A 23,615-nucleotide genomic window follows, 5' to 3' on the forward strand; every position below is an offset into this window, starting at 1 on the left:
AGTCTGTATAGCAAGTCAGTGACTTCCATTTCAGATAAAATTGAAGAAATAATCAGTTTGGTTTTCAGGCTCTACTGCATTGTCACTAGATGGCACATTGGTCTAAAGTTTCAGAAACATCACTGTGGTGTTGATCACAGTTATAGCAGCTGTGTGGACGAGTTATCAGCCATACATGGGAAACAGCCAGGATATCTCTATGTATGTAGCTGTCACAGAATCACAGAATCACAGAATTACCCGGGTTGGAAGGGACCTCAAGGATCATGTAGTTCCAACCCCCCTGCCTAGCAGGGCCACCAAACATACACATTTACTAGATCAGGTTGCCCAGGGCCCTGTCCAACCTGGTCTTGAACACCTCCAAGGACGGGGCATCCACAACCTCACTGGGCAGCCTGTTCCAGGACCTAACCACCCTTCTAGTAAAGAACTTTCCCCTAACATCCAACCTAAATCTTCCCTCCTTCAACTTAAAACCATTTCCCCTAGTCCTGCTATTATCAGCCCTTTCGAAGAGTTTACTCCCCTCCTGGGAGTAAGTTCCCTTCAGGTATTGAAAGGCTGCAATGAGGTCACCTCGCAACCTTCTCTTCTCCAGGCTGAACAAACCCAACTCCCTCAGCCTGTCCTCATAGGGGAGGTGCTCCAGCCCCCTGATCATCTTTGTGGCCCTCCTCTGGACCCTTTCCAAAATCTCCATATCTTTTTTGTACTGAGGACTCCACACCTGGACACAGTACTCCAGATGGGGCCTCACAAGAGCAGAGTAGAGAGGGATGATCACCTCCCTATCCCTGCTGACCACCCCTCTCCTGATGGAGCCCAGGATCCCGTTTGCTTTCCGGGCTGCCAGAGCGCACTGCTGGCTCATGTTAAGTTTCTCATCTATCAGGACCCCTAGGTCTTTTTCAGCCGAGCTGCTCTCAAGGACAACTCCTCCCAGCCTGTACAGGTGCCTGGGGTTCTTCCGGCCCAAGTGCAAAACCTTGCACTTTGCCGTGTTGAACCTCATTAGGTTCACCCGAGCCCAGCTTTCCAGCCTGTCAAGGTCCCTCTGAATGGCATCTGTTCCCTCCACCGTATCGACTGCACCACTCAGCTTGGTGTCATCAGCAAACTTGCTGAGGGTGCACTCCATTCCCTCATCGATGTCATTAATAAAGATGTTAAAGAGCACCGGTCCCAAGACAGACCCTTGAGGGACGCCGCTCGTTACCGGCCTCCACCTGGACATAGAGCCATTGACCACCACCCTCTGTCTGCGGCCTTTCAACCAATTGCTTATCCATCTAGTTGTCCACCCATCAAATCCACCTCCCTCCAATTTGGAGATGAGGATGTGATGGGGGACCATGTCAAAGGCCTTGCTCAGGTCCAGGTAAATGACATCGGTCGCCTTCCCTTCATCCACCAACGCCGTCACTCCATCATAGAAGGCCACAAGATTAGTTAAGCATGACCTTCCCCTGGTGAAGCCATGCTGGCTGTCTCGGATCACATGCTTGTTCTTTATGTGATCAAGCATGTTGTCCAGGAGGATCTGTTCCATAATCTTCCCAGGCACAGAGGTGAGACTCACCGGCCTGTAGTTACCCGGGTCATCCCTGCTCCCCTTCTTGTAAATGGGAGTGACGTGACCCTTCCTCCAATCATCCGGGACCTCACCTGACAGCCACGACTTCTCAAATATGATGGAGAGCGGCTCAGCAACCACCTCAGCCAGCTCCTTCAGGACCCTGGGATGCACGCCATCTGGCCCCATAGACTTATACTCATTCAGTCTAAGGAGGCACTCTCGGACTTGCTCTACCCTTACAGTGGGGAGGGATTTACCTCCTTGGTCCCCACATGGAGGTATGGGGGTGCAAGACTTAGGGACGTGAAAAAGACTAGAATCCTGGCCACCAGTGAAGACCGAGGTGAAGAACTCATTCAGCACCTCAGCTTTCTCTTCATCTGTTGAAGCCATTTCTCCTTTTAAATTTACCAGAGTAGGCACGCCCATTTTGGCCTGTCTCTTCTGGCCAATGTACCTGTAGAAGGTTTTCTTGTTGTTTTTCACATCCCTCGCCAAGTTCAGTTCTGCCTGCACCTTGGCTTTCCTGATCCCACATCTGCAAGTTCGGACGGCATCCCTGTATTCTTCCCGGGTGACACAGCCTTGTTTCCAGAGCTTGTACACCCCCTTCTTCACCCTCAGTTCTCTTAGCAGGTCCTTGCTGAGCCATGCCGGTTTTCTACCTCTCCTGCCCACTTTCTTAATCAGGGGAATGGAGACCTCTTGTGCTGCCAGGAGGGCATCCTTGAACAGTAGCCAGCTCTCCTCAACGTCCTTATCTTTGAGGGCAGCGCGCCAGGGGATCTTGGCCAGCATTCCATTGAGTAGCTTGAAGTCTGCTCTTCTAAAGTTGAGCATCCTGGTCCTGCTCTTTGCCAGGCCCACATCGCTTGAGATCACAAACTCAACCAGGGCATGATCGCTGGAGCCCAGGCAGCCTCCAACCTTGACACCTTTGATGATCTCCTCAGCGTTGGTGAGCAGCAGGTCCAGCAACGCTTGACCTCTGGTCGGTCTGTCCAATACCTGAACCAGAAAGCTATCATCAATGGATTCCAAGAGCCTTCTGGAGCTCTTGCAGCTCGCCGTGTGGTTTTCCCAACAGATGTCAGGATGGTTGAAGTCCCCCACCAGGACAAGAGCCCGTGAGCCAGACGCCTCACGCATCTGGAGCAAGAAAGCCTCATCAGCAGCCTCCCCTTGATCAGGTGGCCTGTAGTATACCCCTAATACCAGCTGACCTTTATTAGTCCCATCTCTAATCCTAACCCACAGGCTCTCAACCTGTTCTTGACTGTTTCTCATGGGGAGCTCCTCACAGTTTATCCAATCTCTGACATAAAGGGCGACTCCCCCACCCTTCCTACCACGCCTATCTCTCCTAAAGAGCCTATAGCCATCGATGGTAGTATCCCAATTATGGGAGTCATCCCACCATGTTTCTGTGATAGCAACAATGTCATAATTTTCAGAGTGCATCACAGTTTCCAGTTCCTCTGCTTGTTACTCAGGCTCCGTGCATTAGTATAAAGGCACTTCAGCCGGGCTGTCCGTCTCACCACCTTCATAAGCGATCCAGGATCCACTAGAACAGCGGCATCCCCAGCATCCCCCTGCCCTACTCCCTCCTTTTGCACTCTGCAATCTTTGCCCACAGAGTTTGGTACAATCCCTCGAATGTACCGTTCAACCCCAGTAGCCCTTATTTTGCCCCCTTCCCCCTTCGTTCCTAGTTTAAAGACCTATCAATGAGTCCCGCTAATTCTTCAGCTAATACCCTCTTACCCCTCAGGGACAGGCTGCTTGCATCAGCAGCCATCATTCCAGGTGCAGTGTAGATTGCCCCATGGTCAAAATAGCCGAAATTCTTGTGTTTGCACCAGCTCTTAAGCCATCTGTTTAAGAGATGGGTTTTTTGGATCCTCCCTGTATCTTTTCCTGACACCACGGGCATAGAAGAAAAGATCACCTGCACCCCAGCTCCTTCAAGTATTCGCCCCATTCCCCTGAAGTCTTTCTTGATGGACCTCAGGCTTTGCTTGCCAACTTCCTCACTGCCAGCCTGAATTATTAAAAGTGGGTAGTAGTCTGAAGGATGAATCAATCTAGAAATTTTCTTTGAAATGTCCCTGACCCGTGCCCCAGGAAGGCAGCACACTTCTCTGCGGGTAGGGTCAGGCTGGCATATAGGGCCTTCTGTTCCTTGCAGAAGGGAGTCACCTACAACAATCACCCTTCTGTCCTTACGTGTAGAAGCAGTCTTGAGGCTTCGGGGTGACTGCTTCACCTGTGGCAACCTCATGGGTGCACTTGTTTCCATACTCTCACTAGTCCCCCCCTCAAGTTCCAGGGCCTCAAACCGGTTTCGCAGAGGCACCTGGGGAGCCGGGGATGGTCGTGATGGAGGATGCCCCTTCCGTCGAGCAGGTACCCGCTTCCACTCCTCCTCCCTTCTCAAGTTACTGCTGGGGGGAAGAGAGGACAGGGGGCCGGCTGCAGTGTTGCCAGCTGGCTGGTTACCCTTTACCACCTGTTTGTGAGGTGGCAGGGGCTGACATGCTCCATTAGGAGCCTCGACTGTGTGCTGAGAACTTGAGGCTGAGAGGGACTGACACCACCAGTCAATCTCCCTCTCACACTCTTTTATAGTCCTCAGCCTCTCCACTTCCTCCTTCAGGTCAACTACGAGGCTGAGCAAGTAGTTCACCTGGTCGCAGTGAACACAATCACTGCCTCCCTCACCCAGCCCTGCAAGGGCCAGGCTCTGGCACTCAGTACAGCCAGAGACCTGCACACCAGCATCTTGGGTTGGGGGCTCAGTCTGAGTTTCCTCAGACATTTTGGCAGCAGCCTTCCTATAAGGCATGTGCAGGACGTCAGTCTGGGTCTCTGCAGTCTTCTTGGTTGCTGCCTCCCGTTTCTGTGAGATCGGGACCCTTGTCTTGGCCTCCTCAGTGTTTCTGGCAGCAGCCTTTCGCCGGGGAGCACCCATGTTGGAGCAGATACTTACCAGAGCTGAAACAGGAAGTCAAGAGGTGCACGAGCCCCGCCTCTTCCTGACCGTTTCTGGTGGGCAGCGACTAGTCGCTGCCCTCCTTGTGCCCGTTTAAATCTCCCTCCGTAGGCAGGGAACGCCCACACGCTGCGTCAGCGGCTGCGTCAGCTGCTCCCTGAGAGCTGCCGGCTTCTCCTCTACCCGGGGGTTCCCTGCTTGAAGGAACCGCCCGAGATCCCCCTTGACCACGCGGTCAGCCGCTGCTGATCGGTCCGGGACGGCTCCGAGTCAGGCGACTTCGGCGATCAGAAAGGATTCTGCCGAGCAATGTGCCCGTTTAAATCTCCCTCCGTAGGCAGGGAACGCCCACACGCTGCGTCAGCGGCTGCGTCAGCTGCTCCCTGAGAGCTGCCGGCTTCTCCTCTACCCGGGGGTTCCCTGCTTGAAGGAACCGCCCGAGATCCCCCTTGACCACGCGGTCAGCCGCTGCTGATCGGTCCGGGACGGCTCCGAGTCAGGCGACTTCGGCGATCAGAAAGGATTCTGCCGAGCAATGTGCCCGTTTAAATCTCCCTCCGTAGGCAGGGAACGCCCACACGCTGCGTCAGCGGCTGCGTCAGCTGCTCCCTGAGAGCTGCCGGCTTCTCCTCTACCCGGGGGTTCCCTGCTTGAAGGAACCGCCCGAGATCCCCCTTGACCACGCGGTCAGCCGCTGCTGATCGGTCCGGGACGGCTCCGAGTCAGGCGACTTCGGCGATCAGAAAGGATTCTGCCGAGCAATGTGCCCGTTTAAATCTCCCTCCGTAGGCAGGGAACGCCCACACGCTGCGTCAGCGGCTGCGTCAGCTGCTCCCTGAGAGCTGCCGGCTTCTCCTCTACCCGGGGGTTCCCTGCTTGAAGGAACCGCCCGAGATCCCCCTTGACCACGCGGTCAGCCGCTGCTGATCGGTCCGGGACGGCTCCGAGTCAGGCGACTTCGGCGATCAGAAAGGATTCTGCCGAGCAATGTGCCCGTTTAAATCTCCCTCCGTAGGCAGGGAACGCCCACACGCTGCGTCAGCGGCTGCGTCAGCTGCTCCCTGAGAGCTGCCGGCTTCTCCTCTACCCGGGGGTTCCCTGCTTGAAGGAACCGCCCGAGATCCCCCTTGACCACGCGGTCAGCCGCTGCTGATCGGTCCGGGACGGCTCCGAGTCAGGCGACTTCGGCGATCAGAAAGGATTCTGCCGAGCAATGTGCCCGTTTAAATCTCCCTCCGTAGGCAGGGAACGCCCACACGCTGCGTCAGCGGCTGCGTCAGCTGCTCCCTGAGAGCTGCCGGCTTCTCCTCTACCCGGGGGTTCCCTGCTTGAAGGAACCGCCCGAGATCCCCCTTGACCACGCGGTCAGCCGCTGCTGATCGGTCCGGGACGGCTCCGAGTCAGGCGACTTCGGCGATCAGAAAGGATTCTGCCGAGCAATGTGCCCGTTTAAATCTCCCTCCGTAGGCAGGGAACGCCCACACGCTGCGTCAGCGGCTGCGTCAGCTGCTCCCTGAGAGCTGCCGGCTTCTCCTCTACCCGGGGGTTCCCTGCTTGAAGGAACCGCCCGAGATCCCCCTTGACCACGCGGTCAGCCGCTGCTGATCGGTCCGGGACGGCTCCGAGTCAGGCGACTTCGGCGATCAGAAAGGATTCTGCCGAGCAATGTGCCCGTTTAAATCTCCCTCCGTAGGCAGGGAACGCCCACACGCTGCGTCAGCGGCTGCGTCAGCTGCTCCCTGAGAGCTGCCGGCTTCTCCTCTACCCGGGGGTTCCCTGCTTGAAGGAACCGCCCGAGATCCCCCTTGACCACGCGGTCAGCCGCTGCTGATCGGTCCGGGACGGCTCCGAGTCAGGCGACTTCGGCGATCAGAAAGGATTCTGCCGAGCAATGTGCCCGTTTAAATCTCCCTCCGTAGGCAGGGAACGCCCACACGCTGCGTCAGCGGCTGCGTCAGCTGCTCCCTGAGAGCTGCCGGCTTCTCCTCTACCCGGGGGTTCCCTGCTTGAAGGAACCGCCCGAGATCCCCCTTGACCACGCGGTCAGCCGCTGCTGATCGGTCCGGGACGGCTCCGAGTCAGGCGACTTCGGCGATCAGAAAGGATTCTGCCGAGCAATGTGCCCGTTTAAATCTCCCTCCGTAGGCAGGGAACGCCCACACGCTGCGTCAGCGGCTGCGTCAGCTGCTCCCTGAGAGCTGCCGGCTTCTCCTCTACCCGGGGGTTCCCTGCTTGAAGGAACCGCCCGAGATCCCCCTTGACCACGCGGTCAGCCGCTGCTGATCGGTCCGGGACGGCTCCGAGTCAGGCGACTTCGGCGATCAGAAAGGATTCTGCCGAGCAATGTGCCCGTTTAAATCTCCCTCCGTAGGCAGGGAACGCCCACACGCTGCGTCAGCGGCTGCGTCAGCTGCTCCCTGAGAGCTGCCGGCTTCTCCTCTACCCGGGGGTTCCCTGCTTGAAGGAACCGCCCGAGATCCCCCTTGACCACGCGGTCAGCCGCTGCTGATCGGTCCGGGACGGCTCCGAGTCAGGCGACTTCGGCGATCAGAAAGGATTCTGCCGAGCAATGTGCCCGTTTAAATCTCCCTCCGTAGGCAGGGAACGCCCACACGCTGCGTCAGCGGCTGCGTCAGCTGCTCCCTGAGAGCTGCCGGCTTCTCCTCTACCCGGGGGTTCCCTGCTTGAAGGAACCGCCCGAGATCCCCCTTGACCACGCGGTCAGCCGCTGCTGATCGGTCCGGGACGGCTCCGAGTCAGGCGACTTCGGCGATCAGAAAGGATTCTGCCGAGCAATGTGCCCGTTTAAATCTCCCTCCGTAGGCAGGGAACGCCCACACGCTGCGTCAGCGGCTGCGTCAGCTGCTCCCTGAGAGCTGCCGGCTTCTCCTCTACCCGGGGGTTCCCTGCTTGAAGGAACCGCCCGAGATCCCCCTTGACCACGCGGTCAGCCGCTGCTGATCGGTCCGGGACGGCTCCGAGTCAGGCGACTTCGGCGATCAGAAAGGATTCTGCCGAGCAATGTGCCCGTTTAAATCTCCCTCCGTAGGCAGGGAACGCCCACACGCTGCGTCAGCGGCTGCGTCAGCTGCTCCCTGAGAGCTGCCGGCTTCTCCTCTACCCGGGGGTTCCCTGCTTGAAGGAACCGCCCGAGATCCCCCTTGACCACGCGGTCAGCCGCTGCTGATCGGTCCGGGACGGCTCCGAGTCAGGCGACTTCGGCGATCAGAAAGGATTCTGCCGAGCAATGTGCCCGTTTAAATCTCCCTCCGTAGGCAGGGAACGCCCACACGCTGCGTCAGCGGCTGCGTCAGCTGCTCCCTGAGAGCTGCCGGCTTCTCCTCTACCCGGGGGTTCCCTGCTTGAAGGAACCGCCCGAGATCCCCCTTGACCACGCGGTCAGCCGCTGCTGATCGGTCCGGGACGGCTCCGAGTCAGGCGACTTCGGCGATCAGAAAGGATTCTGCCGAGCAATGTGCCCGTTTAAATCTCCCTCCGTAGGCAGGGAACGCCCACACGCTGCGTCAGCGGCTGCGTCAGCTGCTCCCTGAGAGCTGCCGGCTTCTCCTCTACCCGGGGGTTCCCTGCTTGAAGGAACCGCCCGAGATCCCCCTTGACCACGCGGTCAGCCGCTGCTGATCGGTCCGGGACGGCTCCGAGTCAGGCGACTTCGGCGATCAGAAAGGATTCTGCCGAGCAATGTGCCCGTTTAAATCTCCCTCCGTAGGCAGGGAACGCCCACACGCTGCGTCAGCGGCTGCGTCAGCTGCTCCCTGAGAGCTGCCGGCTTCTCCTCTACCCGGGGGTTCCCTGCTTGAAGGAACCGCCCGAGATCCCCCTTGACCACGCGGTCAGCCGCTGCTGATCGGTCCGGGACGGCTCCGAGTCAGGCGACTTCGGCGATCAGAAAGGATTCTGCCGAGCAATGTGCCCGTTTAAATCTCCCTCCGTAGGCAGGGAACGCCCACACGCTGCGTCAGCGGCTGCGTCAGCTGCTCCCTGAGAGCTGCCGGCTTCTCCTCTACCCGGGGGTTCCCTGCTTGAAGGAACCGCCCGAGATCCCCCTTGACCACGCGGTCAGCCGCTGCTGATCGGTCCGGGACGGCTCCGAGTCAGGCGACTTCGGCGATCAGAAAGGATTCTGCCGAGCAATGTGCCCGTTTAAATCTCCCTCCGTAGGCAGGGAACGCCCACACGCTGCGTCAGCGGCTGCGTCAGCTGCTCCCTGAGAGCTGCCGGCTTCTCCTCTACCCGGGGGTTCCCTGCTTGAAGGAACCGCCCGAGATCCCCCTTGACCACGCGGTCAGCCGCTGCTGATCGGTCCGGGACGGCTCCGAGTCAGGCGACTTCGGCGATCAGAAAGGATTCTGCCGAGCAATGTGCCCGTTTAAATCTCCCTCCGTAGGCAGGGAACGCCCACACGCTGCGTCAGCGGCTGCGTCAGCTGCTCCCTGAGAGCTGCCGGCTTCTCCTCTACCCGGGGGTTCCCTGCTTGAAGGAACCGCCCGAGATCCCCCTTGACCACGCGGTCAGCCGCTGCTGATCGGTCCGGGACGGCTCCGAGTCAGGCGACTTCGGCGATCAGAAAGGATTCTGCCGAGCAATGTGCCCGTTTAAATCTCCCTCCGTAGGCAGGGAACGCCCACACGCTGCGTCAGCGGCTGCGTCAGCTGCTCCCTGAGAGCTGCCGGCTTCTCCTCTACCCGGGGGTTCCCTGCTTGAAGGAACCGCCCGAGATCCCCCTTGACCACGCGGTCAGCCGCTGCTGATCGGTCCGGGACGGCTCCGAGTCAGGCGACTTCGGCGATCAGAAAGGATTCTGCCGAGCAATGTGCCCGTTTAAATCTCCCTCCGTAGGCAGGGAACGCCCACACGCTGCGTCAGCGGCTGCGTCAGCTGCTCCCTGAGAGCTGCCGGCTTCTCCTCTACCCGGGGGTTCCCTGCTTGAAGGAACCGCCCGAGATCCCCCTTGACCACGCGGTCAGCCGCTGCTGATCGGTCCGGGACGGCTCCGAGTCAGGCGACTTCGGCGATCAGTGTGTGTATGATAGTGCAATTGCGTAGATGAATTTGAGAGTCTGTTGTACTGTATATAACTGCTATACTAGATAGAGATGGCTGATGTTTAGGTGCTAACATCCAAGACAGGTGTGGGGAAAGAAAGGATGAATGTGTCTGTCTGGCTGCCACATTTACAGACTGGTCTGCTTTGTACTCACGGCAGCTGGAACTCACGTCTGGCTGTACGCATCAGTGCTTCCTCAAAACAGCTTTTGTTATGCAGAGGCTCATAATTAACAGGAAGATCTTAGGAGTTCTAACTGTAAATGAGCAAGATAAGTGATGTAAGTGATAATGTGGGTGACAAATAATATGAATTTTTGTGTTAATCTGCAGAGAGAAGTGTAGGCTGTTTCCAGAATCTCAAGTTCTTTTAAATGGCATTTTAGATGTTGTTCTGAAAATGTTAAAAAGGGCAAGACAGAAACACACTGCATTACATGTTGTCTTTATTTTGTGCCAGAAATAAGTGTGTTATATTCTTAACCACTGTCCTTTTCTCTCTGCTGTCCTTCCCATTTGTTCCTTATGAAGAATCCATTTCCCAACACCAAGAAGCCTATGGCAGCTTGGGTAGCTTGATCATAAATTTTGGCAATGCATTTACAGGTCTGTTTTCTTGTTTGTGAGAAGCACTTTCAAGAGTGCATGGACCTTCTTTCCCAAACATTTTCCATTATCAGAAATAATTTCAAGTTGTGGATTCTCAAAAATGGAGAAATCTAATGAACAGCAAGAGCACAGGACAGTGACCTTAGTGAAGACACTAAGGTTAATGGGTTGGGGCTTTTTCTGGCCTCTGTTGATACTTATATTTTAAAACTGAACACCAATAAATGATGTCATGTTCATGTCTTTTCCCATACTGATACATATTGAATGTATCAGTAGTGTCACTCCAGTATCCTTTCATTCCTGAAGAGTTAATGGAAAAAATATTGATTGGTAGTTCAAGCCAGACAAATTAACTTTGCTGTGTAGTAGTATGCAGTGTAAGTATTCATGAGGCAGCATTCCACTGCTGCAGATGTTCCTGTTACAAGTAACTTAGCCACAGCAATACCTTTGACAAAATGATCTGCGCTACAATGCAGGCAAAGTTGGCGAGACATGTTATTTCATTTGTAAGCTGAGAAATGGTTTATTATGTGCATTCCTTGATGCTGGATTTTGTATAAATTAAGAGCTCTGGAAACAAACCTAGGTTTCTTCCTGTTTGAAAATGATTTTCTAAAACTCTAGCATCAGTCACATCTCCCAAATTATCGGCAGCTTCCCTTCTGACCTTCAATGTCTCATGACCACAAAAATGAACACCGATATGTTAGTTGAGATTTACAGAAGTAGGAAAGTGAAATAGTGTCAAACAAAGTATTTCTGGCCTTGCATGCTCTTCATTCACATCACCTTCTTTCTCCTAGGCTTTTTTGGAGTAAAACTATAATGTAGTCTTGTGAAATTTAATTTCCTGCTCTCTGTTTTCTTGGGAAAAGCACAGCAATTTTCTGTATCTGAAAATGTACCCTATTTAAGCTGTTGAATCTATTAAAAAAAAAAAAAAAAGAGTAAAATAAGGAGGGTTCTGAACCTTATATGGTTTTTTGTCTTTCAGAAGTGCTGTGTCTGAACTGCTGTGCACAGGAGAAAATAAGGAAATATTCCAGCATTGGTTCACCAGCAGGCCAGATGCTTGTCAGCATAAGAATAAAGCCCTTCTAGGTAAAGCCTGATCCCACTTTAACAGTATACCATAGTTACCCATAGTTTCTCTTTTCGGTAAAACACCTGCTTCATAATATGACGTGCCTTATGTAGCATTTTAGGTGACTTTAGACTTAGAAACACAACTGTTCAGCCAAATTTCATCTGCTGATGTTTGGCTAGAACATTAATTTTATCTTTGCTTTCAGCTGTTTACTACCAGTCAGTCATTAATCACAGATAATGACTGATTTCCTGCGGGTTAAAGCTTGAATGCATTCTTCTGAAACTGAAAAGTATTTCTGTTTTCAATTTTATTGCTCTGCCATGCAATGTAGAGTGCAATATTTGTTTGCTTCTGTTATAAGGGTACCGCTGATCTATGTCTAATTCACATACTCCAGATGTCAGTACTGTTAACATTTGTCACTCAGCTATATGACTGCTAAATATGTTATAATCTGTTTTTGGGGGTTTCTTTGATAGCAAGTTTTAAAAAATGTAACAGTTACTTTTTCATCGTAGAGCATGATGAATGTAAGCAGAAGAATTGTACTGTCAGTAAGATTCATTCCACCATAGAAAATTAGTGGTAGGTTATCTATTTGCTTTAGGAAATGCAATTTATTTTTCAGTACTACAGTGCTAGGCATAAATTCTCCTTCTTGTTACCCCACATCCTCCAAGGACCCATTTTCTAGCAAGTATCACTATCCATAAAGTATTCATGCTTCACAACAGCATTAATTCCTTAACAAAAAAATGCAGTTAACCAGTTAAAGGCATCCTTGCCAATTGACCAGTGTAAGCTTTAAGACAACGGTATACACACAGTGCTATTTGTTGACGCTGCAGCTACCTTTCAAGTGCTTAACAAGGTAGTTTGGACCAGGAGAGTGAGGTAGAGGGACTATAATGCTATTGCCATGCTGCCTAATAGGTGACCGTGTTCTAGCCTGTGTGCAGACTCTGAGTGCTCTGTGATGCAGCAGTGCTCCACCATCTTTCTACTGACAGAAATACAACCCCCAGTACTTCTGGAAGAATCTAGCTACCTGTCTTACAGCTTCGATAATCTAAAAATACAGAGAAAAACACTTTTAAGACCTGTTCTCATTCCATAAACCTGCAAAACAAAACTGAATTAGCAGCATGTTTCAAAGCTTGTCACAGACTTACTCAACAAGGAGTAAACAAGGAACTTCAAAGGTGAGAAGGAATATCTTTAAATAACTGAAAGGTGCATGAAGTAAACAGTTGCTAATTAAATATCTGGGTCATAAACAAAGGAAAGTGCTGGAATTTGTCATCCCCTTTATGTCTGTGAGATAACAGTTGCAATGCTGTACTTAAGTACAGAAGCAGAACAGCTGAGAATCAGTTCTGATTTGAGATCCTATTAACAGCAGGAGATACAAAGCAACCTGTACTGTTTCTGTTGTTGCTGTTTTACAGGGAGGTGGTTTTATTGAAGTTTTACCTTTCTTTGGCTCTGAAACATCAATTTACTGTAGCAAATACAAATTAGGCATCTAGGCACACCAAAGCCCCTCACTGCATTGAAGCTTATTCTGTACATAGTTGAGCACTGACAGTGCAGAGGAATATATGATGGAGAGATAGCCTTAGCTTACATGAAGTGAACTTGATCTAATTTTACTGTACAGAATTGTAGATAAAGTGAGATTCACTAAATGAGAATGGAACTCTATTATTATTATTATTATTATTATTATTGTTGTTGTTGTTGTTGTTGTTGTTATTTAATCACAAAGAGAATAATAACTATTTGCAATAAAATACAATCTATAGGGGATGCTATAGTTACTATGCAGCAGGGTTCATATGTAAGGTTTAATAAGGTTATTTTTTTCCTCTAAGTCAGTTCTTGCAGGAACAGGTTGGATTCCATCTAAAATGTGCCAGTAATGTAGCAATGATGTTGCAGGCTCAGTCCTGAATTTTTCTCCTCACGTCTCAAGTACATATCAGTTTCCTTCTTCTGACCTCTTTACATGCCCAGTTTGCAATAAGATCATGATGAAGATACAAGGGAGCAGCCTTGAGTATACATGCGTCCTGCCCTAGCCCTCATTATTCCTAAGCTCCTTGATCTGAGTCTTCTTACTAGATTCTTTCGGTCAGTAAGTTCCACTTACTGTAAGATGGATGACATTTTATGTAACCTTATTTAGCACCACCTTTTTTCCTCATGGTACCAGTGGAGACCTAATGATTCCTAATGGCTGGGTAACATCTGTACAGGAAGTTAAGGATGTGCTCTTATGCAGCTAATTGCACAGAGAGGGATACTTTTTTTTTGGTGACTATATATAGAGAAAGCACTGTAATTTTGTCTTCAGTCATATAAATATTCATCTTCATAGCACAATCTAGCTTACCTGGACATATATAGCTTTTAGTAGTAGTGCCAAGTGAGCTATCATGAAAGTTAGAGCACTAACAAGAAGTTCAGCAGAGCCTTCTATTTGTGCAGTTTGAAGATGTGATCGGCACTGCTTTCAGCAACTGTTATTGGGTAACAGTTCTTAATGGGACTAGGATCAATCAAAGTTATTACATTTAGTGTTTGGATTGCATTTTTCCCAGTTACTTTCATCATGGGAAATGACAACCTCTGGGTGTGTGATGCAAGAAACTGAGGGATGAGGAAATAGGTGCAGGATGATCAAGCCAATAGTGCCTCATAGATCACAGATTGTTCCCCAAAAGTGACCTCATTGCTGATTTAACAGGAAATGCACTCTTTTGACCAAGGATGGCATTAAAATGGCCATAATATCTGGCAGGATGAAGCTATGTCACTTGGACTTTAGAGAGATATTAGCATTTCAAATGTTTGAATGCAGCCATGGTGGCAAAATGAAGGGGAAAAAGGAAGAAGGCTTGATACTGAGTTCACACCATGCTAGGTAAAAGCAATAAGGACACAGATTTATCCATTTTTGATTTGCGGGTTGAACCTTGCTGTTGATCAAAGTTTATTATTATATTAAATACTTATTTTTATTATTATTGAAAGCTTCTTTCCCTTGCCTTGTTACCATGTTCAACTACTTATTATAATTGCAAAGAAAGCTACTGATCTGGGTAAAGGTTTTATTGAAATGTGGACAAACATACAAAAGCTCAAGCAGTTACATGAACCACTTAAAAAGCACCCTGTGTCCTTAACGAGCAAGCACAGGGATACAATTAATTGATATTTTATTTGTTAAATGAATTGACCTTTATCCAAGGCAATCTATAAAATTAATTTGGCACTCTGTAGTCCTTGCAGATTGGCAGTCCAATCACACCAGCAGTCCAGGCCTTAAAAAAGAAGAAAAAAAAAAAAAAAAAAGAAAAGAAAAGCACAGCAGGCACTTCAATACCCTTTAACCTACCAAAACATGCCCCATGGTATTTCACAATCCACAGAACCGTACCAGCATTTGCAATTGATTACACGTTACAACCACCTTGTGTGACATTGACATTAACTTGTATGGCACCTTAATTTCCCTTGACCTTAGTCCAGTATTGCTTAGGAGAGGGCACTTTTCACTTGTGTGAAATGGTGAAAGAGTCTTTCCACAGAGAAATTTAGCTTCCAAACTGCTTCTCTCTAGTTTCACTGATGTTGTGTCCTGGTGTGAACTTTGTAGTCCCATGCAATGTTGGTAACATTTGCATCTATGTGCTTCTGAATTGAGTGCTGCTTTTCCTTCAGCTTCACGAATAGGCACAGTTATGCCAATTGTTGAAAGCATATTTGAATTTCTTTGCAGTGCTGTGGTTTGTAAGCAGGGTTTAGCCTTCAATGGAGAAAGAAAAGACAGAACCTCTCAAAATGCAAGTTGTCAAAAGCATCCTCATGATTGCCTCATCACTGGCAAAGTCAAAGAATATGAATATCAGATATTGTAAGATTTCTGTGCTACAATTTGTAAGTGCTTTGTCAGGATGCTCATTCTGTTTCCCAAATCTGTAGTAGTACCCTTCTTAATATGCCTCTTTGCTTTTGTGTGAGCACAGTCTATATACATCAGAGTTCTGGTGATACAGTTGGAAATCTTTATCTGGAAGCAATACATCATTTCAGCTGCCCTCCAAGTTTCCAATTGGCAAAGGCATTCTAACTTTTCCTCACCAGCAATAAAAGAAGTACTTGCTAATATTAAGTTATCTGTGCACCTGTAGCAGTCTTGGGAAGTTCTACCTTAGACAGTAATGTAAAGCTTCATCCATAAGACCATGGCTTTCTTGACTTGTGTGCAGTGGCAGAAAAAAATGGTCTTTGTCCAACCTTCGTTATGTCTAGACTGCAAAACAGAACAGACTATTTTCATGATCTCTGTGTGTATTTTCTTTCTATTTTGTAGAGCAAATGAGTCCTCCCTTACCTGTATGAATGACTAGCTACAATCTGAAATTTTAAGACTATGGATAAGAAGAGTAATACCAAAAGATACCTGGTTCTAGCCAGGGAATACCTTCAGTGTGCTAAACCAGCTCTGTGCAACTGATAATGGACAAAAATAATGCTGTCCTGTGTGAGTTTCCAGAAAGAGCATATATACCTATTCCATGAGAGGCATTGTACTGGATTTTCCTGGGATGGAAACAGCCTTCTTCACTGTAGCCATATGTTGATGTGTTCTAGAGGGCTGATCCAATCAGTGCTGATAACATACTGATGGTTTACCTACTGTTGCACACTGCTCACAGTACAGAAGACCTCTATTTCTTACTCCTCTGTCCCAGTGCATAGGCTGATGGTGGGCAGAGCGCTGGGAGAGGACCCAGCTGGGACAGCTGACATGAACTGGCCCAAAGGGTATTCCATACCGCAGGATATCATGCTAAACTAAAAGGAGATTTTCCCAAAGTAGCTGTTGCCTAAGAAATGCTGATCTACTGATAGCTAGTAATTGTCTTTGTATGACTTCTTCTTTCTCCCCTCTCAATTACAAAACTGATTTAATTTTGTCCCATGAACTTTTTTTACCTGTGTTTTTGCCCTTTGATTCTCTCCCTCATCCCTCTGTGGGGGAGTGAGGAGCTGGATAGGGACTTATCTGCCAGTAGAGGTAAATGCACTGCGGGTATCCATTCTCTTTCTGTCTGTATTTCTGTCTATCTCTTAGATATGCTGCAGTTTAGAATCCTAGTACTGTTCAGAGAATGGATACAAACACAGAATGGAGAAGTGTGAACATGGCTTGGCAGCACTGGTCAAAACAGTGACAATAAAGGAAGTGTAATCTGCCACTTCTGAGTGTACAGGCCACATGTGAATATCTCCATATTCATGTATGTATCAACATGTGAATATCTCCATATTCATGTATGTATCATTTCTAAAGCATGCAATTTCATTTTGTTTCAGTTTAGAAATACCTACTTGGAAAAAAAAAAGAAAAAAAAAAAAAAGAAGTATAGCAACTGTAACTGAAAAGAACACAAGTGTTACCAGGTAATTCATATGGGGCAATAATAAACTGTTGACTTAGATTCTGGGAGAACTCCAAACCCTACAATGACTGGTCACCAAACTCTGTGGTCTTGTTGAGCGTTATAACTGCAACAGTGCTGGGGAATGGAATTTTTATAAGATGCCCTGTGGCTTTTTGACAGGCTGAGCAGGCATTATGTTTTGAAAAATTACACGTATCCAAGAGAAGAACAGCCAGAGTTACCTCTACTCACCAATATTGGCCAGTGAAATTCAAAATGATGAATTGCTCAAATTTGGTTTCAGTCGTTATTAACCATACTTAATAGTGCTTTTAATCAAATAGACTTGTTATAAAAACTATGTAAATTCAAGGAAGAAAAAAATCTTTAGAGATCAGGATAATTATTTATTAAAGACAATTCTGGGCATATTGTCAAAAGCTGTTAACTAATCAATATCATTTTGAGGTAAGTATCTGGGGATATAATTTTGATGTCTATACAAATTTGGGGAATGCTCCCATCTTGATGACACTAGAAAATGTGAAATTATATAAATACTGGAGCTTTCTAGGTCCCCTGTCTGAAGTCAGTGAAGTTACTCTGACTTCAATCTTAACAAAGATTGAAGTGACAAAAGATTTTGACCTAATTTGATAGGAAGCATGTTCAGAGGAAATATTTAATTTTCAGAGATGATAAATACCTCAGAATGTAGAGTTCAGTTGTCTTCCCCAGACTGAAAGACTCCTGTTCATTGTACAGCCAGCTGAGATTTTAAAAATGCCTATAGCTACATATGGGAAGTATTAAATCACCAAACCACAATGAGACATTAAAATGCAAAATATTCAACATCCATCTATTTCTTGATTGGTTTTTCAAAACTGTATAACTTACAGAGAAATGAAAATGAACGAAATCATTTTAGAGCCATAACTCATTTGAGAGTAGAATAATTCAGTCCTTTTTTTTCCCCAGGTTTTCAGATCAATATTGCATTTCCAAGTTAATGACATCTCTAATGCCAATAATACTTTTTAGTCACTGAATATGCCATGAATTACTTTTTTCAGCTCTACAAATGGCTTTGAATACAAAGAAAAAATGAGAATAACAATGTGTAACAGTGTTGATCTGCAAGAAGCACTGTTAACATACTAAACTAAACCAAATCTGACTTTAATTCAGCTTTTACCTTCATGACTGCTCAGATTTACTAGGAGGGCTTTGGAGGCAAGCAATCAGCTTGTTTTTCCTGTCGTCAGGGCAGTGTGTGGGATGGCTGCTCCCTGTAGGCCAGAGAGCCTGGGACTGGTAGGACAGGGCACCGTTAGCCAGGACACCACCCGCAAACAATAGTGTAGGGCAGGTTGGCAGGACAGCTGGAGAGACAGGCTAAGATCAGGCTGGGTCATCAGCCCTAAGATAAAGGCAGCAAGGATTAGTCCCAGTCCCAATGCTGAGTAAAAATTGTGGAGCTGCTTGTATGAACATTAAAAAGATGGACTGGCATTATTGGCAGGAGTAGAAATGAGCAGTGTGGAGATTCATCTTTCTTTTACTCAAATGGGAAATCAAGCTCCCTTTTGAGGGACCTTTCCCAAGTGGTGAAGGAGAAGGAATCAGCAGGGAGAGGGAACTGAATTTCTCTCAGCATTTTGAAAGCACAAGAGAGGAAAAAATTCTTTTGCTAACTATGAAGGAAAGAAAGCCTGGATAGATGATGCAGGAGTGGAAAGAATGTCTCAAAGATTATATAAAACAAGATCTATTACAGTTTTAGGTGTAACCTAATTAAAAACTCTGAGAGGGAGGGCCAAAACATAGCTCATTATGGAGTTGTGGCTGAACTAAGTGACAGTGACAGTGTTACTGGTGTTCTCCATCTAAAGAAAATTTTGCAAGCCTACATAACATTGAATTAGTGTAGAGTTTTAAAACAATGACTGCAAGAGATCATGCCATTAACAGAATTTAATATCACTTAGATGCAGACCAGCATTTTTCTATTGTTTGTACATGCAAAGATAGTTTAGTTTCAGACACCATGGGTTTAAATTTAATGCTTGAGAAAAGAACAGTGTGAGATCAATGACTGTCATCCAATGCAAAGCGATAAACACATTTCCCCTCCAAGATTATGTGTCTAAACAATGTTTTTATATCTCTACAGAAAATAAATGCAACTCATGGCTAATCTGAAAATGCAGTTGACTCCTACACTAGGGACTGACATTAATTTGGTGGTGTTTACAAACTTAGGATTTGTTTCTGATACACTGCTGTACTAAAAAGAAACCAGATGCATTAACAGCTTGAGTCACATGCAAATGACACGTTTCTCCTTACAATATAGTAGTAAACAAACATTATAATTAAGAAACCACGCTGATTCATTCTCTAAGGAATAGTGATTATATGAATAAGGTCACATCTTCATTTATAAGCAGGCCACCTCAATTATTTCTATAGTGGAATCATAGAATTGTTAGAGTTGGAAGGGACCATTGAAGGCCATCTAGTCAAACTCCCCAATGAACAGGGACACCACAGCTAGATTCGATTGTCCTGGGCCTGATCCAGCCTTGCCTTGAAAGTCTCCAAGGATGGAGCATCAACCACATCACTGGGAAGCCTGTTCCAGTGCCTCACCACAATCTCTGTAAAAGATTTTTTCCTTATATCTAACCTAAATCTCCCCTCTTTAAGCTGGAAACCAGACACTGAGCCATTGGCCACCACTCTCTGGACTTGATCCTACAACCTGTTTTTTTCCATCAAACAGTCCACCTATCAAACCCATATCTTTCCGATTTGGAGAGAAGGATGGTATGAAGTACCATGTCAAAGGCCTTACTGAAGTTGAGATAGGTGACATCAGTGGCTTTTCTCTTGTCCATTATTGCAGTTGCACCACAATAGAAGGCCAGTAGGTTGGTCAAGTAGGATCTGCCCCTGGTGAAGCCATGCTGGTTCTCCCATATCATCTCCCTGCCTTCCATGTGCCTTAGCATATCTTCCAGGAGGATCTGTTCCACGATATTTCCTGGCACAGAGATGAGACTGACAGGTCAGTGGTTCCTGGGGTCATCCTTTTAACCCTTTTTAAAACGGGGTGAAATGTTACTTTTTATTCCAGTCACTAGGGCTTTCACCTGATTGCCATGACTTTTCAAATATCATTGAAAGTAACCTGGCAACTACATCAACTAATACCCTCAGGACTCTGAAATGCATCCCATTGGGACCCATAGAATTGTGGGTGTTCAGGTTCCTCACATGGTCACAAACTTGATTTTCACTTTACAGTGAGGGGGACTTTGCTTCCCCAGTCCCTTCCTGACAAACCAAATGTTTAAGAGCTCTGTGGTGAGCAGTTATCAGGGAAGTCTGAATTAAAATATTAAGTACCTCAACCACCTTCTTGTCAGATGTTACCAGTAGGCATGTTTAAAAGTGCTACTCAATCAGTACATTGTCATCTATTTCACTTTGCATCGGAGTAAGTAAGTTTAGCTAATGTAAGATTTTGATGAATTCAGTTAGTGCATTTATCACAAACCCGTCTGTCAGAATCAGCCATGTAAGACCAAATCTGAAGGAAGCAAATGAGCTGACAAAATGGCAAGAATGTGGAGGAACAGTCACCACAGTGTCTGGTTCTGTTGAAAAACATTAGTCAGGGGAAAATGAAGTTCAGAATTAAAACTTTTTGTCAAGTGACTGTGGACTCAAACTCCTGAATTATGTCTTTTGTGGGGTTATAGCTTCAGAATTCCTGGCTTTAACAGACTTCTATTGGCTTCACTGAATCAAGGAAGTGTTTACACAGAGTTTTTGAGATACAGCACTTTTAACTTTCTGGCTTCACTGAGACATAGACTCAAAGCTATACCGAGAATCTGATTTTTACTTACACCCTCGATATTAGGTGGATTTCTCTGCAATGTTGTAAATCAAAGTCATAGTTGCTTCTCTCATCTTTTTTTTTTTTCCCTATCATTTGTAGATTTTGGCTAATCACTTAGTCTTGGCAGCTGTTTCTTTTGTTGACTTCAAAGATATATTCCGGTATGACAGTAGTACAGTTACTGGGGATTTCACAGCATTCTGCACAAAATAACTCACTGCTGTTTGCTCGTGTTATTTGCAGTTTGAATGCCTGATGCTTAAAGGAACATTGTACAACATATAAACTAGTATAGTTACCCTACAGTGTCATTCCTGATTATCTATACATCATTCTGCCTTATTACTAAAGAAATTTGCTATGTAATCATCTTATTAGCATTCATGAAATCCTCATGGATATTCTTTCCCTGAAATAGTGACCATGGCTACAGTTGGAATAGAAACACAAAAAATAAAGATGAGTAGAAATTTAATACAAATTCACAAAAGGTTGGTGAACTTCCACGTTATGAACACTTTAGTGAGGTTAAATGTCAGGACTTCAGTTGTATGATTAATAATATTTTCATTCTGAAGGGAAAAAAATTAGAATTCAAAGCACAGCATTTCGAATATGTATATTGAATTAGTAAGATGAGGCAAAAGGGCTCACTAAGGTAACTGAAAAAGCCATTTGCATATATTATGTTTCTGCTGCACAAAGTTCTTTCACTGTGTGAATCATCAAGCACTGGGAGTTCTAAAGAAGATCTTTAACAGTTATTTTCTTGAAAGAGTGGTCTGGAGAATTAGAGAAACTCAAATCTAATTGAATGTAGCTGATGTTATGCTTAAGAGTGTTCCAGCATTCAGCTGTAAGACCTTATTAGATGTTTTTGTCTCAGATATGATGATGTTGCCACCACTGTGTAAGGCAGAGACAACTTTAAAATAAGTTAATCTATTTTATTTTTTTTTTATAACAGTCAAAAGTTTCCCGTTGCAAGGAACATTTTCCACATCTTAGTTATCCCTGTGATTTATTTTCTCTAAATACTACAGTATTTATCTACTACTCTTCTTGAGATTAAGATACATGACTCGAGTGGCATTAGCATGAATATGAACAATAGTGATGTTTTAACCTAGACAATATGAGTTCCAAAATACACAAGCATCATTTCCCTATTGCCATTTCCTCATAAACATGCTTACAGGGTGCAAAAGGCACAGTGCAGTACATAGTTTTATTAAGACATACACTTCTCAGCATATAGCCTTGTCCTATAAGCAGAATATCCAACATACATCGCATAAAGTGACTATGCACCACTAGTTTGGTTGCTATTTCCCCCCCTCCTCTTGTGGATAGCTTATCCAACAGTCTCCTTTGACTTTTGTCAGTAGTCTTTTGTTTCAATTGCATTGTAGTTCTCCAATCTCATTCATAAATCTTATTAGTGATTTTGTATTGTTTTGGGTAAAAATGACTCAGTTCTGAGTACTCTCAGAGTCATAATTTGGCTGAGGCTGACAAGAACCTCTGGAGGTCATCAATTCGTCTCCTGTCCATGCAGGGACACTGTGCTGCCCCGGACCACATCCATGTGGCTTTTAGAAGATCTCCAAGGACACTAAAAACTCTCTGGGTATCCTGTGCCATTGCTCAATAACTTGCAGAGAAAAAGTTTCCTGAGGTTCAGATAGCATTCAAACTGAAACTGTATTTCATTTTGTGCCCATTGCCACTTGTTCTCTTTCCGAGCACCACTGAAAAGAGCCTGTCTCCATCCTCTTTGCGCCCTTCCTTCAGGTATTTAAAGGCCTTCTGTTCTCTAGATTGAATTGTCCCAGCCTTTCCTCACATTTGAGATGTTCCAATTCCTGTACTAGAATGCAGATGAATAAGTTAGGTGCCATTATCAATAGGCAACTGTTTCACTGTTACACTTCCTGTTTAAAATACATATAAACAGGCTGCTTTCTGGGGCAGCTTTGTGTTTGGAAGAGGTCTGCCTTTAGAGAATATTAACCTTTCTGCAAATCTGATCAAAAGAGGTGGTGATGAAGCTTGTAGGAATCCATCTTGGAAAAGTCACGATGCCATCTCCTTTGGTGAAAGGTTCACACCCAATTTATCTTTGACCCGTGAGAGTCTCTGCAATCCCTCAAGTCCTGAGCATTGGTGACTAACAGTTCTTGGGAATTTCTGAAGGTAAGGAAACTTTTCTCACCCTGAAGTAATGAGCTGGCTTTGGTTACTCTTGTCTTTGTTGCATCATCTGACATATAATGAGACACCAAAAATGAGCAGGTAGCCTTAAGTACTCAGGAAAATCCAGTTAATGCATTATTTCTCTTCTGCAACAGAGCTTACCACAAATACTTCAGATCTCTTGTTCCTTGCATAGACTTCCTCTCCAAGCATAAATACACACCCAAGGCCACACTCTTATCTCCAAGTCTTTGTTAACTAGAGACAAGAAAATCCAAGAGACAAATTAGCAATGCGGAAAAACAAGGCTAAGGATTTTTCTCCTTAGAAGCAGTGAAGTTGTCTTCAGAAAAGCCTTAATTGCATTGAGTATAAAGTTGTCTAATTTATTACAGAGTTCTCTTTAAAACAAAAGAACAATAAGTTTTAAGATGAGGAGTAGCAGCTTGTAACTGTTAATAACAGCTGTATCTTATGTGGCCTCAGTTCTCAACTTTCACTAATATAATTCTATCAACTTCATTGGGAACTTTCACTTGTGTAAAAGGGCAATTACGTGCATTGTTATTCAAACCTATTTCAAATCTTGTAGCATATAATTATCAAAGGGACGATTGTGACTCTTCAGTTTAAGAGTAATTGCTGCAGTGGATTCAATTATGTTTTGCAAGCCAGTGATTTGTCTTACAAAAATCCTGAACTTGTCCTCT

The sequence above is a fragment of the Coturnix japonica genome, chromosome 3, assembly GCF_054131305.1.
Source record: "Coturnix japonica strain WE chromosome 3, WE-NBRP24, whole genome shotgun sequence".
NCBI lineage: Eukaryota > Metazoa > Chordata > Aves > Galliformes > Phasianidae > Coturnix > Coturnix japonica.